General features: G+C 42.1%; 1 long non-coding RNA gene across 1 annotated transcript in view; it reads right to left on the bottom strand.

Moving 5' to 3' along the window:
* Positions 1-7627: 7627 nt before the first annotated feature.
* Positions 7628-17500, bottom strand: part of LOC121305104 — a 16634-nt gene continuing 6761 nt past the window's right edge. The window contains exons 2-3 of the long non-coding RNA XR_005948034.1: positions 10356-10613; positions 7628-8889 (exon numbers count right to left, since the gene is read on the bottom strand). This is a non-coding gene — a long non-coding RNA (uncharacterized LOC121305104). The remainder of the gene's footprint in view (positions 8890-10355; positions 10614-17500) is intronic.

Genomic DNA, 17500 nt, shown 5'->3' with positions numbered 1-17500 from the left:
ATTGCAATGAAAATAGAGCAATATGCACTGGGATTGAATTAATACGTGTGAATTGTCTTTCCAAAGGTATTAAAGTTTTGTTTTGTGTAGACTGCAAGTTTAACCAAGCACCAATTTATTGATCACAGAGCATGACTAATTGCAACACAGTTTGTATGTTTGCAGAATAAAGCCCATTAGTTTGGGTTTCACGCTGGCTTTAAAGAGAGAAGATATGGTGGTTAGCTTGTAAGGGGGCTTAGTTAAACCCATGCACTTCACACCCTTTCTTACTCTCTGTATTGTTTTGTGTTTGCTGTTTTTTTGTTTATTTTTATCAGAAGCCAAATTAAGGCCATAGTGAAAAGTAATAATGATATGGATTAATGTGAGAGAACTTGACAGAAGCACATCATTGACTGTGACCAATCCATGATAGAAATTGGCAGACAAAGCAGCAAACAGTCAATACAGATTACAATTAAGCCTCTCCTCTTGTCTGCGTTTGGACCCGCATTGATTGGATCTTGGAGGCTAGGAGCCGGGGCTTTGCCAAAAGTGACAGCGGGAGGATGGGAGGCGACGTGGGGCGCTGGGAGCCACACCATCACAGCGCTGGCACCGGGACAGCAGCCCCCCCACCACCGCTCGATTTAACCAGTTGGGCAAGCCTTCAGCTCATCCACAAAAACACTGTACATCCGACAAGAAAGAAGACGAAGCGACAAGGATGTCACATGTGCATTACAGCCTCTGTATTGGAAGCCTTCCTGAAAATATCTGTATATAAACAGTTCATTGATTAGTCTCTGGTCCACTTGGTGATCTTAGCCAAAATATTTACAAAATAGTTTTTTTCAAGCCACGTCGGGCTCATTCCTTTTGCGTTACGCATACAGAACGCTTTCCTAAATCACAGATGGAAAAGGCCGTCTGTCAGGACATCCCTGCAGAGGGGTAGCTTCATCCCAGTGCTCCTCACTGCATTGCTCCTCGCTATCTTGTAAAGCGCTTTGTGCTGGTGGTCCACTATAAAAGGCGCTATATAAAATAAAGATTGATTGATTGATTGACTGATTGATTGATTGACTGGTAAACAGGGGCTTAGGTGATGCTAAACCCAAGGTTAACACAGCACAACAACAGCCAGGCATTGTTTGTGGGTTATGTTTCTTTATCAGTTGTAATACAGGCAGCTAAAAACAATATCCCCCAATCCAAATCTGTTTACATCTATAAATACTAAGACAAGTACAATGCTGACTAGTGCATGTGTTATTAATATATATAATGATGATGATGATAATAAGAATCCAAGAAGAAAGGGGACAGAGAGAAGGGGGGGGGGGGTGAAGATATTTTATTCTTTTTTATGCATTCAGCTTTCCATTCTCTCTCTCTCTCTCTCTCTCTCTCTCTCTCTCTCTCTCTCTCTCTCTCTCTCTCTCCTTTAATTTTTATGTTAATCGCTGTTTCTGTCTGAATCAGACTTCTCCTTCTTTAACCATATCTCTAGTCTAGATCCTGGCCAGCTTAGCGCTAGACAAAACTAAAAATAAATAATAATTCTGTGGAATAATAGGAGCGCCAGGATTGGCAGCAGCTGAAGCTTTGCATTCAGATGTGTGTCCGGCTCTGCTGAGCCCGGCGCTGCTTTATCAAGTCTCTACAGCCAGCAGCTTGTTTATGAATACAAAACGTGGCACGAAACCCGAGGAGTGAGCTGTCTTTGTTTTGTCAAGTGTGCCGAGACAAAATGCTTGCCGCTCGCAAGTCCTCACTTCTTACAAGTCTCCAGGGGACTTTAGGGGGCAGCTGGAACCAAACCGCTACCTGCAGAATGGTTGCCATGGGAAACCCCCCCCCTTAACACTTTTAAAACAAGACCGGGGTGGGTGGGGGCGAGGTGGGGTAGGGTGGGGGGTGGTGGGGAACAAGTCTTTGAAGTTGTCATGAGCTCATAAGTACTCTAGTGCAAATAGATACGTAAACTGCCCGGGCCGACGAAGAAGACACACCACAAACACACACACACATGAGGTGTGTGTGTGTGTGTGTGTGTGTGTGTGTGTGTGCGCGTGTCTGTACGAGTGTGCGTATGAGTGTGTGTGTGTGTGTGCCTTTGTGTTTCTGTCTGTGTGTTTGTGTGTGTCTGTGTACGTGAGTCTGTTTGCACCTGCGTCTGTGTCTGTGTCTGTGTGTCTGTCTGTGTGTGTCTGTTTCTGTGTGTCTGTCTGTGTGTGTGTGTGTGGCTCTTGGCGTTTCAGGATTCCATCTTCTTGTATGCAAATGGCCGGCTGTGGTGACAGACAGCCACTTTATTAACTCATTAAGCTCATCGTGTTTCCTTTTAAAGACAGTATAATTAAGAGCAGAGCTGTCACTCTTTGTTTGCAGTTAATGATAGGACCCTCGTGACCACGGTGTGATCTCAATCTAGAACAGGGCTGCTCAGCGATGGTGGGCATGCTAAAATAATCACTCCTGCCTGTTCTGAAGAACCCGTCAAGATCTCAAAGAGAACGGAAAAGATCACACTGCCTGCCCCAGACAGGTGCATTGGAGTCTTCACTGGAAACGTTCCTCCTCTCACAGAGTTAATAACAAGCAGCCAGTAATACTGCACATGACTGGCCACAGAGGACTTGGGAGGGACTCAACCTGTTCCTACATGATGTCGTTTCTCAATAACTGTGGCAGAGAAATTAACCTTTTTCTAAATAGGTAAAAACAGTGAACCTCCCTCTGACATGTCTGAGTATAACTGAGTATAACTGAGTATTGTGTTTAATTTGTAGAAAAGGTTTCTATTGAGCATAACCTGTTCATTATTTACTGGTTAACAATGCATCTGCTGCATGTCTCTCTGTTAAAGATTTTGGACTGTGTTGTGTTTGTTTCTGTTTGTTTCTGGGTTTTAAATGGCTCTATAAGAACATGTCCTAGTTTTGGCAAAGCGTCTGCTGAGGTCAGAGAGTGATCGCTCACCCCATTCAAAGGAGGCAGGTTGCACTGCTGCGCCCAGCAGAGAGTGGCTCCCTTGCACTCGATGAGACTTGAGTCAGTCGTGTTGCTGCGGCCTGGAGTAATCCTGCATCCTCGACCATCTGACACGCATTTGCACTTCACAACCGGGACTGAGAGACAGAGAGAGAGAGAGAGGTCTGTGTGAGTGTGTGTGTGTGTGTGTGTGTGTGTGTGTGTGTGTGTCTGTCTGTGTATGTCTATGTCTATGTGTGTCTGTGCTTGTGTCTGAGTGTGTCTGTCTGGGTGCCTGTGTGTGAGTGTGTGTGCAGGAGTGTGTATCTGTCTGGGTGCCTGTGTGTGAGTGTGTGTGTCTGTCTGGGTGCCTGTGTGTGAGTGTATACTGAGAACTCCAATCTGACTTTGATACACTGTAGCTTTTCAAGACCTTTCTTTGCACAGGTGTGATTAGACGAGAATGGTTCATCTTCCAATGTGCTTTTGTTTAGTTGTCTCATATCGCCAGGCTGCCCAGCTCTCTTACTGATTAGAGCACAGGTGTGGAAAGTTTTTGAATATATATTTCAAATGTTTCAATACAATGTACTGTACACACTGCTCCAGTCATGAATAACTGACATTGCATTAGTATTTGTATCCTGTCAAAAACCATAGCAAAGCTTACCATGGTACATTTACACCATCATTTTGCAGCTGCCATGCCAGGCTTTTCCAGAATCATGTTTCTTTAATTATGTTTAATGCATACAGTTAATTACATGGGATTATTACTAAATCTCAGTGCTTGGTGCAAATTCAGATTTGTGAAATAAATTTAAAAAAAAAAACCCAGTGAGTTATTGCAGAAGACTGCAGCTGAGAAAAAGTGACCACGTGAACTGTGTTTGCAACTTCTGCACTGTTCCATTAGACGCCCTTTTGATCAGTTATTATTTCACTTTGTACTTATTGAATATGGACTGTCTGATGCGTCTCAGCCTCCTTGTACCATGTGTGACAGCGTGTCTCTTCCGTGATTACAGGTTGAATGGCCAGCCTCCTGTGCTTCTACAGAATAAGAGTCCGAGGATGAGAAGTTGCACATGGTCTAATGATGCTCATCTGCACACTGGCTGGGACGGCCTTTTGATGGTCTGGCAGGTGTGACAAGAGCTGGAGCTGCTTTTACACATCAAAAGCTATTGAATGTGGTTTGTAAGAAAAAGAGAAGAGGGCACGTGGCATTTGTACGTGTCTCTTATTGTTTCTGTCTTCAAGTTCCTCCAGCTAGACAGATGGCTGTGTGCAAACGCTGCTGCAACACAGATCAATGTAGCTAGATTAATAAATAAGAGGGCATTTCTCTTTTTATGCAGTTAGTTCAAATGTATGTACATCTATACAGTGTGTGTGTGTGTGTGTGTATCTATCTATATATATACACACACACACACACACACACATATTTAAAACCATAAAGAACTACGCCTTGTGTATCCCTTTCATAAAGTTTTAGTTAGAAAATATTTTGAAATTATTATTATTATTATTATTATTATTATTATTATTATTATTATTATTATTATTATTATTATTATTATTAATTGTAAAGCCATTTCAAAAGCTTTACAGAACTTTTCAGCCAGTCAACACTAAGCGCAGCCACGGAGTGACCTGACCCCCTGTTTCCTGCAGTGCGGACTATCATCACCACTCGCAATGCACTTTCTAATACAAGACGACAAGAGATCCTATTAAAACATCAAGCACATTTTCTGTGAGTCTCAATAATTCACTATTCACAGAGACCTGCCTTACACCACAGCAGCCATTGCAAGAGAGATCATAGATGCTCCGATAACAGAGCACATGTTCAGCAGCACACGTTTATGAATAATGAGCATATTCATTACAGCAGCTGTCAGAACCCGTGCCTCGCCTGGGAGAGGCGAGAGGTCCGTTTGTTTCTTCTGCCCAGCTTTCTTACTGGATAATCAGCTGCCATCTGAAAAAAAAAACAACAACCGCGCAGGTTTACGGCAGCAGATTTGTTGAACAGCAAAAGTAACGCTTTGAAATAATGACAGACAAATTCATACCGACTTCCAAAGTGGTATATCAGGAAGGACGGGTGCAGAGCGCTAATGCATTGTAAAGCAAGGGAGTGGGGTCGGGCAGGAGCTGTAGGGTTAGGAGTGCTCACCGCTGCTTTCCAAAAGGTACCACAAGCGAGCTTCACTGAGTTTCTATTCAACTCTACTGAACCAGCATGAACATCTTTTATTTTTATAAAATATATATATATATATATATATATATATATATATATATATATATATCATATATATATATAAGAAAAAAATTTTTAAACTGGACTGAAGAAGAAAGGAAAGAAAGAAAAAAAAAGCAAGTATTCAAAAAAAATAAAAACCGTAAGGTCTAACGTCGTCAGAGAAGGGCTGAAGCGTTCTCCTCTCTTGCTCACAGGTTAGCTGGCAGACCCCTCTCTGCAGCAGCACATGCTATTGTCCCCTGCGGAACTTGGAACTCGGAACTCGGAATCGAAGCCATTCTGATTCCACTAATGCCTGCTCACAGATGCCCTGGAGCCACAGGTGCACTTCCTATACAGGTGCACAGATTACCGGCGCCAGTGCAGGCATGGCAGTATACAAGCAGCCTTCACTGCTAAGAGCTGGGAAATGATGTGAAAACAACATCCAACAAGCCAGCAAGCCAGCTACGCAAACAGATGCTGCTTTAATATTCCGCCCGCTTTCCCCGTTCTTACTTACAGCATGTGTCACATTTTCTGCTGACTTGATGGGATTTTGATAGTTGTACTTTTCCCTGTAGCTGGCATCTCTTAATCAATGTTAACTGGCTTTAATTAGCATATGTTAATTAATGATATTTACTACAAATTAAAGGTATGAATGGTCCCAGAGGGTTTCCTGTTCATCTAATTAGAACCAATTAGCTGCAATTAACAAGTGTAAATGAGATGCTATTGAATCCAAAACAAACTGTGTGTAGCCTGCCACTTTCACATGCAATTTAACCTGTGCAGTATGCTGGTCGCTGACTGAGAGAGGAGTGGAAGAGGCTTTTAATTAACGCCAGCTAGCTTAGGAGCCCCATGCTCTTTCTGCAGTGAAGTCAATGAGAGTGGCAATGGCCTTAAAGGAGTATCTGCCTCCAGCAGGCAGGGAGACGTCTGTGTTTCTCGAGACAGTCAAGCGCCTTGCCTGTACTGCTGCGTTAGAGATGTGCAGGAGCCACACTGTTCAGTTTAGAATTTTACAATAACTGGACAGTAACAGGGATTGCCTGCTGGACTGGTTTGGACTGACTGATCGATTGATTGATTGATAGGTTGTGTGGACTGGACATGAACAGAAGGAAATACAGTAAGTGAGGGTACAGTTTGCCTCGTATATTGACACAGATTGCCAGAGAGCAGGATCACATTGTTTTGTAGATGTTTGCCTGGTCAGCTGTTCTGTGCAAGTATTACTGTGCATAAAAAGTGCTTTGTACCATCGGTTCTGGGCAGAGCTTCTCATTTATTTGTGCTGGGTATCCATCATACTGTATGAAAACCCATTAGAGTCTCACATATAGATAATACAAATAACCATTGCTATTCTTTAATAATCCAAAAGCCTTTGCTTTCGGCTTTCTAGATGAATGTACTATAAATGCCAAGTATAAAAACTGAATATGCAGAATTTAAAACCAATTTCATACTGGTAGTTCTGAGAAAGCTCTATATTTTTTTCAGCGCAGGATTAATTTCTTCTCTTAGTTTGATGTTTCTTTTCACAGAAATACCCTCTGCAATCATGTGGCGAATAACAAGCAAGAAGCACTTTAAGAGAAATCTCCCCCAGCACAGTGTTGTGCATTAGTCTCCTGTTTGCACAGTGAACATGCAGAATGCATGCATGCTTACTGTTGCAACAATAGCAGGGTACTGAGCTTTGCAGCTAAAAGAATCGGCTTTGTGTGTGATAAGAGAAGCAGAATACAAGCATTGAAAAAGCAATCCTTAGCTCGACAAATCTCAGCACAGTATTAACCGATAGTAAACAGATCTCAGCGCAGAATTAAACGCTCGTAAACCCAGCCTGGGATTTGATGTTGTTATTTTGGGAAGTGCTGTATTCTGAGATGCGCACAAAGGGCCCTATATTAAGTCTCAGCTCGATGTCTGTGCTTGGTGTGCTGCAGCAGCGCTGGGACACTTGGGTAATGCTCTGCTAAGCGTTATACAGGCCAAAGGGCCAGGGATTAAGAGCTGGGGAAGCTGCTATTGTACACAAGACACATTTCTTATTAGCACTTCAATCCACAACAAACCCCACGCATTACAGGCGCTTATTATTTTTCTTCAATCACACTGCGTGGATTCTGCACACTGCCGGCTCACAGTGCGCTGCAACTGGGAGGAGCAAAATACATTGCCCAGGTCTGCCAGCAACGGGAACCGTGGCCAAGAAACCCAAATACCTGAAAGTGTACACTGTGATTGTAAGAGCTGCCTGTCCCTCACAGAGCTTGTTACACCCACAATCTTCTCCTTAAACTAGAACTAATATACTGCTATTTATTATTATTATCATTATTATTATTATTATTATTATCATTGTTATTATTATTATTAGAACGTTTCCTGTCTGTCTGGAATGTGTACCTGCGTTCATATAAAAGATCCACAGTCAGCAATTCCGTGTGAAGCAGTTTATTCAGCAGGTTTGCTCCTCGCAATGCATTTTACCTCCCAGCTTGTTTTTCAACATCCTTTTTTAGTGTTACAGCACGGGGAAAAAATTCCCCAATGAGACGTTAGAATTAAAACAAGAAAAACTTCCAACAACTACTTAAGATATTCTTACACAAGGTGGTGTTGCAAATTCACATGCCAGCCTCTCTCCTGCGGAAGATTAGAAAGGTTGAGGTCTGGGAAGGGCAATGTAACAGCTTGAAACCTGCTTTCATGCTAATGCTCCCACTGTTTCAGGCTTAAGGGAGGCGCACTCTCACCTTCACTTTCATTACTGCCTACAATAGATACAAGTTCTGTAGCAGTGAATTACACTGTGAAACGAGCTGATAATATGAGTACAATCAGGATTGGCAGGGAGGATTGCACTCAGGAAACTCTGGGTAGATTGCTTTGACTCCGTGAGGAGGAGCTGAAACGTACAGCATCTCTGCACTTCACAATTTCTTACATCAAGAGGTGCATCGGTGGAATAAGGTTTAAGGACAGCATGGTAATCAGGTGACTATCAGATATATCTGATCTTGGGCCAGCAGACGAGATCCTTCATTGCATTGCACCCTGCAACCCTGCTCCTTGCACCCTGAAATCTACACCCAGCACCCTGCTTCCTAAACTCTACACCCTGCACCCAGCACCCTGCTCCCTAAACTCTACACCCCGCACCCTATACCCTGCACCCCGCACCCAGCATTCTGATCCCTGCACCCTGCACCCAGCATTCTGATCCCTGCACCCTGCACCCTACACTCTGCACCCTGCACCCAGCACCCTTCTCCCTGCACCATGCACCCAGGATTCTAAACCCTGCACCCTGCACCCAGCATTCTGAGCCCTGCACCCTGCATCTCGGCTGTATCAGTGACCATGGCCTTGACGAGTTCACTGCACTAAAGCAACACTTCATGATAGGAACGGAATGGTAAAGATGATGAGGGGGTGGGGTGGGGTGGGGTTTGGTAGTAAAGTGCCGAGACAGACAGATAGGGGTGACGCTGAGGGCTCACTGCAAGGTCACAGTTCCACATTCACACCTCCCGATCCGCTCGGTGACTCTGCTCGTTTAGACCACGTGGGAGGAATTCATCTTCTCGAAGCACCTTCAGGTCATATAAAGAGCAGGTTGAAGTCATCTGAATCGCTAGTTACTCTGATGCTATCTGTGGAATGAAGAGGAAATGGACCAGCATTGCTTAGAAGTGCATGAACCCGATTAATCGGTACATTTGCACAATCATTTTGCAATGAGCCGCGCTTTCATCAGTGCTTACGCTACGCACGTTCTGGTTTTTATCCAGAGTTTTTAACATGTTTATCATGCTTAGATGTGGTTTACCATGCTACACTCTGCTTTAACTGCATTCCAAACACCCTTATCATTGGATCTGGAATACATGTTGAGTATCTGATGAATGGATGTTGTTCACTCCATGTGAATTAAATGGGAATTCAAGAATTACAATAATTGGAAAAATAGATGTTAGCTTTGATGTAATTGCATTTGAATTACTACCGGTGCTTAAAATGAATTGCCATGTTGCCGTGTGGTAGCAGTTTGATTTTATGTGCCAATTAAAATAACATAGAAAATGGATGCAAACTGTTAATGCAGTATTTGATGACCAGGAAAGTCAAATGAAAAGCTTTTAGAAAAGTTGCTATATATATTTTAATCACCACCTGAATAATTGTCCCTCTGAATTCCTGGTTGTGTTTTTGGATAACAATGTATCCAGGAGCTTGAGATCGGAATGTATTCACAATAATCCGAGTTCAAACGGAATTTCCATATAACAGGATTTAAATGATATTATATACAAATGAAACTCCCCATCTAAACCTGTGCCAATTCAGGTCCTATTAGATTGGCAGCTTCTTTAGCTCAAACAATTCTTCAAAGCCCATTTGATCGCTGTCCTCCTATGCATTCTGCAGAGAGGCACGTGGTCTGTGCTTTGTGAGCAGAATACATGTATTACAGTATAAAGTATGGTGGACACTGCCATATATTTGCAGTAACGAGACCCCTGTGTGCTGTGCTGATTCGGTTCATCGTGACTAATAGCAGTTTGCAGGGCTCTATGGAGCCTATACTTTTTACTGCGTCCTGTATATTCGCTCTCTTTTTCATGTTCTTCACTAAACAGCATGTGATACAATGTGCAACGTGTAGCATGCAGGACAGTACAAAAAGATTCTGAAAATGATGAAACTCTGCAGCCCGTAATGGTTTGGTCAGTGTAAAGTAATGTCCACTGGCTTGCCTCGGATCAAGATAATGATAATACAAGTGTATGCCTGTAATCAGGAAAGTTTCTGGTTTGGTCGGCAGTACTTATATAAAATCCGATCTTTGATGATATAGGATATTGTTATCTCTGCATATTATACAAATATAAGGACGCCTCGTCAAGGACATGTTCTACTAGATCAGTAGATTTTTATATATATATATATATATATATATATATATATATATATATATATATATATATATATATATATATATATATATATATATATATATATATAATGTATGTATATACTGTATAACGTATTTAACACATTCACTGTAGCTTTCATTAGTGTTTTAGTGCACATCATAAAGATAAGGCTGGGTCCTCACAATTGCAATGGAGCGCCTATGTCCCGGGGTCTTGTAAAGGCTAGAGCAGGGTCTGGCAGGGTTATTGTTCCCCTCTGACACCTCCACAGCTCCTCTAGATGGCCGAGGCTCAGATCTCCTCCTCTGTGACCTTCACTTGCCCCTCACACCTCTGGGTCAGGAGTCAAGGTGAGAAGCGGCCCTGCCCGCTGTCGGACACTTTTATTTACAGCTTCCTCACTCCTGCAGCTCCATCCAGCTGTTAAAGGGGGTTTACACCTGGGAAATGTGGTGAAGACAAACAAGTATGACCAGAAACTAAAAACAAAGAAGGGGGTCACAGCCGTTTAACCTTTTAAACTCGTTAAGTGCAAGAATATACCAGAACAAGCCTGATATCTACGTACCTTCTATCTGCTATCTGAGGATCACCAACGCGAAGCGATCAAAGCTCTTGCCTGTCAAGGCTGAGATAATGCTCACACGTCACACGCAGTGTCCATGTGGAGAGGTTTATTTTAAAGAGGTGTCAGCCCTGAGAATGCTCCCAGTGCTGGCTGTTACTGGCTTGGAGAATGGAGCTGCAATCCAGACACCTTTTAGAACAGTCATCTCCCTTCTACCGATGGGAGAGAACACTACAATGAGGCATTTCAATTGCATGCAAGGAGAATTTCCGAAGATAGCAGCTTCTGCATCGCTGTCTGTCTTGAGCACACAATGTCCTTTAATGTCTCAACAATGGCCCATGCCACAAGCTTGATCCAGCAGGCAATCTCAAAATGAGGGATATTATGAGCATGGGGGTTGATCTGGTCCTGGGCAAGCGTCCATTGCCACAGCTTGCTCTATCCCTGCACTGTTTTGAAGCTGTGAGGTCCATTCTCAATCCATGCTGCCAGTCCAACACCAGCTCACACCAGTACCTGTATATCAGAGCTGTGGATCCACAGCAGATCTCTCCTGACTAACATGCACCACTCTTGAGGTATTAAGGCAGCATGTTTGCACAAGGCACTGCGTGTACCATGGCGTCGTAGTCTGTGCAGTGCATGCTGATCGGTGAGTTTTTAGAGGGCAACTTAAATCGAAAGCATTGTGGTCTGTCTCACTGCCACCGCTAATCATTTTCACTTAAATAAAGGTCTTATTAAAAACAAAATGTGCTCATACGTTTGTGTGCTAAATTGAAAATGCTTGTTTGAATATGAAGTCAGATGTGAAAGAATTGTCTGACAGAGCACCGATAGCCCGGTGCAGAATAAGATTATTTGTTCTGCATTATATAATGCATGCACTGATTTTACGTGACTAAAGAGAGCGCTGCCGAACCCCCTGTGAAATGTGTTCTTATTTATATGCAGTTATTCAGGTATGAAGTAAATTCCAATTACTTCTTTAGATTTCTATTTAACTTGTGGAAAATATGACAGAGCCTCTGTGTTTTCACAGCCCCTTGTAAATCTGTTAACCAGTAAACTGCTAAACATCAGCGGGGATGATGAGTTCTACCCGCTCTATTTAATTAAACATGTAATAAAGGACAGCCTCTGTAAAACACGACGTTGTGGACACTAAACTGAATGCATTAAATGAGTAGCACCCAGTGTCTGCCAATGCACCAAGCCTCTAGCGGACACGGTAATGCAACTTTCTGAAGTTAAGACACTAAAGAAACTGGCTTTTTAGACGTGAAAGAGACCTTTCTGAATGATCTCAGTGGTGGTGGTATTAGGATCAGACACTGTTCAGATCAACTGAATCCACACCAGTATGCTCATCGTGTTGAACACTAAGAGCAGTGTTTGAATGCATTCACAGTGATTCATTCAGTGCATTTGATTTGGGGGTCTGCATGGGTTTTAAACTCATCTCTACATGACTCACAATGCTATATTTCCTAGAATTTACCCAAACGTGTCACAGTGTTACTGTATGCACCCATTAATTAGCTGTGCGCATGTTAATGCTGTCTGGTAATTATCTCTAGTGTGTATCCAGGTGAGAAAACCCACTGAGACTACAAATCTGTGCCTTCCCTTAGAAATGTTTGCCACTGTCAAATGTGCAGTTTCACCATGCTTTTTCCACAGTTATATTGAGCATTTACCATAGATCACCATGGTTCACCATGCTTTTTCCACAGTTATATTGAGCATTTACTATAGATCACCATGGTTCACCATGCTTTTCCACAGTTATATTGAGCATTTACCATAGATCACCATGGTTCACCATGCTTTTCCACAGTTATATTGAGCATTTACCATAGATCACCATGGTTCACCATGCTTTTCCACAGTTATATTGAGCATTTACCATAGATCACCATGGTTCACCATGCTTTTCCACAGTTATATTGAGCATTTACCATAGATCACCATGGTTCACCATGCTTTTCCACAGTTATATTGAGCATTTACCATAGATCACCATGGTTCACCATGCTTTTCCACAGTTATATTGAGCATTTACCATAGATCACCATGGTTCACCATGCTTTTTCCACAGTTATATTGAGCATTTACCATAGATCACCATGGTTCACCATGCTTTTCCACAGTTATATTGAGCATTTACCATAGATCACCATGGTTCACCATGCTTTTCCACAGTTATATTGAGCATTTACCATAGATCACCATGGTTCACCATGCTTTTTCCACAGTTATATTGAGCATTTACTATAGATCACCATGGTTCACCATGCTTTTCCACAGTTATATTGAGCATTTACCATAGATCACCATGGTTCACCATGCTTTTCCACAGTTATATTGAGCATTTACCATAGATCACCATGGTTCACCATGCTTTTCCACAGTTATATTGAGCTTTTACCATAGATCACCATGGTTCACCATGCTTTGTAATATGCTTTACCATTCCTCTCTGGGTTCTACAGTGCTTACCTATACTGTACCATGCTTTCAATGAGCTTTTCCTATGGGAAACTTTCATAAGGACTGTTTTGAAAAGATTGGTGCCATACGTGCATTTTTCTTCTTATTTACTTGTCCAGCAATAATTAAAAATAAATTTAAAAAATAAAGAATTATCTAATAACGCAGAATGAATGCCCCCCCCTCCCCTCCCCTCCCCTCCCCTCCCCCCTCCCTCCCTCCTTCAGATTGATTCATTGCGCGCCGGAACCTGTATTGCTATTATGCAGATTCCCATAGCGATTTTATCTACTGGTCCAGCTAGCGGCTCGAACAAGCATATATATTTATATCCCCTCTCCCAAATCCCAGCGAGGCTCCCACCGGTCCTAAATCCCCGCTGCGGCTCCCCTGTAAAACCCAGCTGACACGCAGCAACCCCAAACAGCCGCCTCTTGCCTATGCATTAGCCATCTATCCCAGCTCCCTGACACCTCTCCAACATAAACCCGTAAGGTCGGAGTAAAATATCACTCTCCTGGCGAAAATAAAGCTTTGTCTCCCTCCTGATCTATAGGATATAAAATAAAGCCTTGGCTTTGATAACGGCTTTCCGGTGTGCAGGGGTGCTTTCCGCGCACACAATGAAGATAGACGAGGTGGGATTGCCTCGGTCTCTCGTGGTTTCCTTCTCTCTCTCTCCATCTCGCTCGCCTTCCTTTCACTCATTCGTTCTTTTTCTTTTCCATGTCGCTCTGCTATTATTCGCCCCCCCCGTTTTCCCTTTACTCAGCGCCTGTTTTTTTCCTTGTATTTATTTTATTTTATTTTATTTTTTTGACCAGTGCAGTAGTTTGGACACAGTCAATGATTACGCGGTTTGTGATTCATGATTACTCGTTATTTTGCGGTTCTGAATGTACTGCTTGTAGAAATCAATGGTGTTTGCTGCTGCCAGTGGCCTCCTATTTCCAAGTCACGCTAGTCTCTTCAGATATTTGTACTGCCTAACCTTTATCCCAACAGCCCCTGCTTCTTATGGTTTCAGCTGGTTGTAATGTATATGTATTGAATTGCATTGTGTGTGCCTGTATCGTCATCACGTTAGTCTGTTCAGTATTGCAGTCGTCACTTCATTCCCTTCCAGTATTTCAAGCCACTGTTTAATGTTCATTGTTTGCACCATTCAAACTCACAAGCCACGCACCAGCTCTTACTGCGGCTCCAGGACTTGCATTGCAATGGATCAATCAACAAAGCGCGCTTTCTATTTGTCCTGTTCATTGTTTTCGTTTCTTTATCTATTTCTCTGTTGCTATTTTTTTTGCTCTTAATTATAGGGATTCCAAAGGAGAACCATCGAATTAAGGTTATATTTAGAACTCTGTGGTTTCATTTTAATCCAATTCTAGAACCCTCTGTTGTTTAGAATGGTAATTAGAACCTGATACAGCAAGTTATAATAAATGATCCAGAGAACGCAATGAAAATGTAACACACACACACACACACACACACACACACACACATGTCCAGGAATATTTTTCTAATGATGTACATGCTGGTGGCTTGAACATACAACAGGTAATAAATTGCATGTGCTTCTCTAATCCTTGTATACAATATATAATGCTCACCGCAGATTCAAACAGCGGGCTAATGCACATTCGTTCTGATTATTATTATTATTATTATTATTATTTATTATTATTATTATTATTATATTAATAATAATAATAATAATAATAATAATAATAATAATAATAATAATAATAATAATAATCTTTTTGGAATTAATTATAATGAAATCTTCCAAACTTCCATGCTATCGCGACCTGTTTTTAATTCATTCCCCGGCCTCCAGTATCAGCTCCCCGCAGCAGCGGCGCTAGTGCCCGGATCACAGCGCACAGATCTCTCCCGGTGCTGAACGCAGCGGTATCTCGTGGTGTCAGCATTGCAGCGGCTCCCTGGAGCATTCCACCGGGCTCGATAATATCTCAAAGGGAGTGGTTATCACTGAACATTATATTATAATCATTAGTGATTCTAGCCCTTTCACCCTTATTGCAGAATAGACATTCTGTGCCATTAATCTAAACTGCAACAGCCGTCTCCACACCGTTTACATTTTTCTGAGTTTGATATCCGTGTTGGGTTTAATTGGAAAAAAAGAGCCAGCAGAAAAAAAAAAAACTCCGAACAATAAATCTGGTTTGGGTGGAAAGCAGGTGTAAGAACGCAGTTCCCCTAAAACATCCCATTTACGAAGTACAATCCAGAAACTAGAAGGGATTTGGAAAGTTATTGCATACTGCTGCATTGTTCGACTGGACCTCGGACACGACCGTGGTTATGTATCTAGCGATGCTATTGCATGTAGGGTCAGTGTATTAAATATAAGCAGCCGTCAGTAAAACGAGTTCCCCCGTGAAATGTAAAATACATCCATTTAAACAGATGCGAGATACTGTCTGCTGTAAAAGCTAATACCCTATTAATAAAACACCCGAAGAGTCTCAATAACATACTTACAAGTGCTGATTAAAAAATAATAATAATAACTGTAAGTTCAAATGTAACCTTCCCTATAAAAAATAAACATGCCCAGAAATGCTATCACCCAGCTTGAGGGGCACACGCATTGGAATCCAACTAATGCTGATGCGGCAGACGGTTCCCTTTGGGTTCATTCATTTAAGCCCAAAAACTAACCCCCCCCAAAAATGGTTTTAAAAAGGTAGTGCAAATGATACTGCAGTTCAGCTAATTATTAAGAGGAACTAGTTTTAAAAAGTAATAAAACCCCGATTCTGAAGTGTTGCGCGTTTTTCACAGATTTCTCTGTATCGTGTTCTCTGAACAGCAACACCGCGGTTTGTTTCTTTATTTTCAGCCTGGCGAGCGGGGAAAGGGAAGGAGATGCGCGTCGCTGCGTCCGGCTTTGATTATCGGGTATAGTGGTGAAAGAACAGCTGCCCCAGTGACGGGGCTACGGGGAAGGATCTATAACCAACCCATCGAATTTCTCAAGCCAGTCTGAGACAGAGTTGGAAAATCACACACATCTTTGTGGAGTTTTTTTTTGTTTGTTTTCTGGTCAATATCCAAACCTTCTGAGTTTTAAAAGCCGCTGATACCGATTTAAGAAAAGGCCTTTAACATCTCACGTTACATTTTGATACATACACACAGTTTGTACTTTGCTATACAGAGCTATATATACACCTCTATATACCTATAAGCGAAAGTGTTTAATATATACATGGTTAGCAGATATTGGAGTGTCAACAGATTAATACAGCACGCCTAGGTGCCCCTAAAAAGCGCAGCGCCGCCAGCGTTGCAACTTAATTCTATATCAACCAAGACTGAGTTCTAATGTATTTATTAAGCGATGCTGAAACAGCGTGGCGTGTCACATAAAGCAATTACCAAATAACCCTTAAACAAAATACACGATTGGATTCCACTCCCGCGTCACCCATCTTTAATGCACGCCAGTGCGCTCTCATCACAAGTTTAAAACGAGTCGCTCTGCTATAGCCATTATCACGCCCCTCTGATCCCAACGGGCTGGAGTGGGACGGTAAGTGTTGGCTTGAAATGTGTGTGCGTGTAATCATGCCTGGGATATAGCGTGGCCACCAAATAACCCATCCATAGTCAATACTGTTGTACATATTTCTACACGGTCTGTGTGTATGACAACACAAACTAACATGCGCCTTACTGGGGTTTTAAACAACGTGGTTTATCAAAAATCTAATTCTATTGTCACCGAATTATTATAGATTATACAACTGTATTCAGCAAATTGTTTAAATGTGTGTGTGTGGGGGGCAAGTATCATTTAATTATGTTTTTAGTAATTTGAAACTTCAAATATAATAAGCATACATTTTGACGGCGCGTTGCATTTTTGGAATAGCAGACACCAATACAGTGCTTGCATACTGTACACAATCTTTTGTATCTAAATAGAAACACGATTTCTGGCAGCAGGAAGGAAAACAACAAGTTCCATCGCAGATCTTATCCAAGGCATTGAGATGATCAATGTGAGACGCAATCACTAATATTCTATTATTATCTGCTATTACAAGAAAGAGTGAACGCGAGAGACCGCGTGATACAGGATGCGCGATTAACCGCATTGTGCGCGCTGTAAAACAGAATCTGATTTTTTTTTCCTCTGCAGAAGCATTTATCGTCCCAGTGAAACCAAAGATTGTTGTCTTTTTTGGAGCACTGCATTGATGCAAACGCGGTTATTTTCTTGAA

This window comes from Polyodon spathula, chromosome 41, assembly GCF_017654505.1.
Source record: "Polyodon spathula isolate WHYD16114869_AA chromosome 41, ASM1765450v1, whole genome shotgun sequence".
Classification (NCBI taxonomy): Eukaryota; Metazoa; Chordata; class Actinopteri; order Acipenseriformes; family Polyodontidae; genus Polyodon; species Polyodon spathula.
Note: the sequence above shows the minus strand (reverse complement) of the source record. Positions and strands in the feature narration are given on the sequence as shown.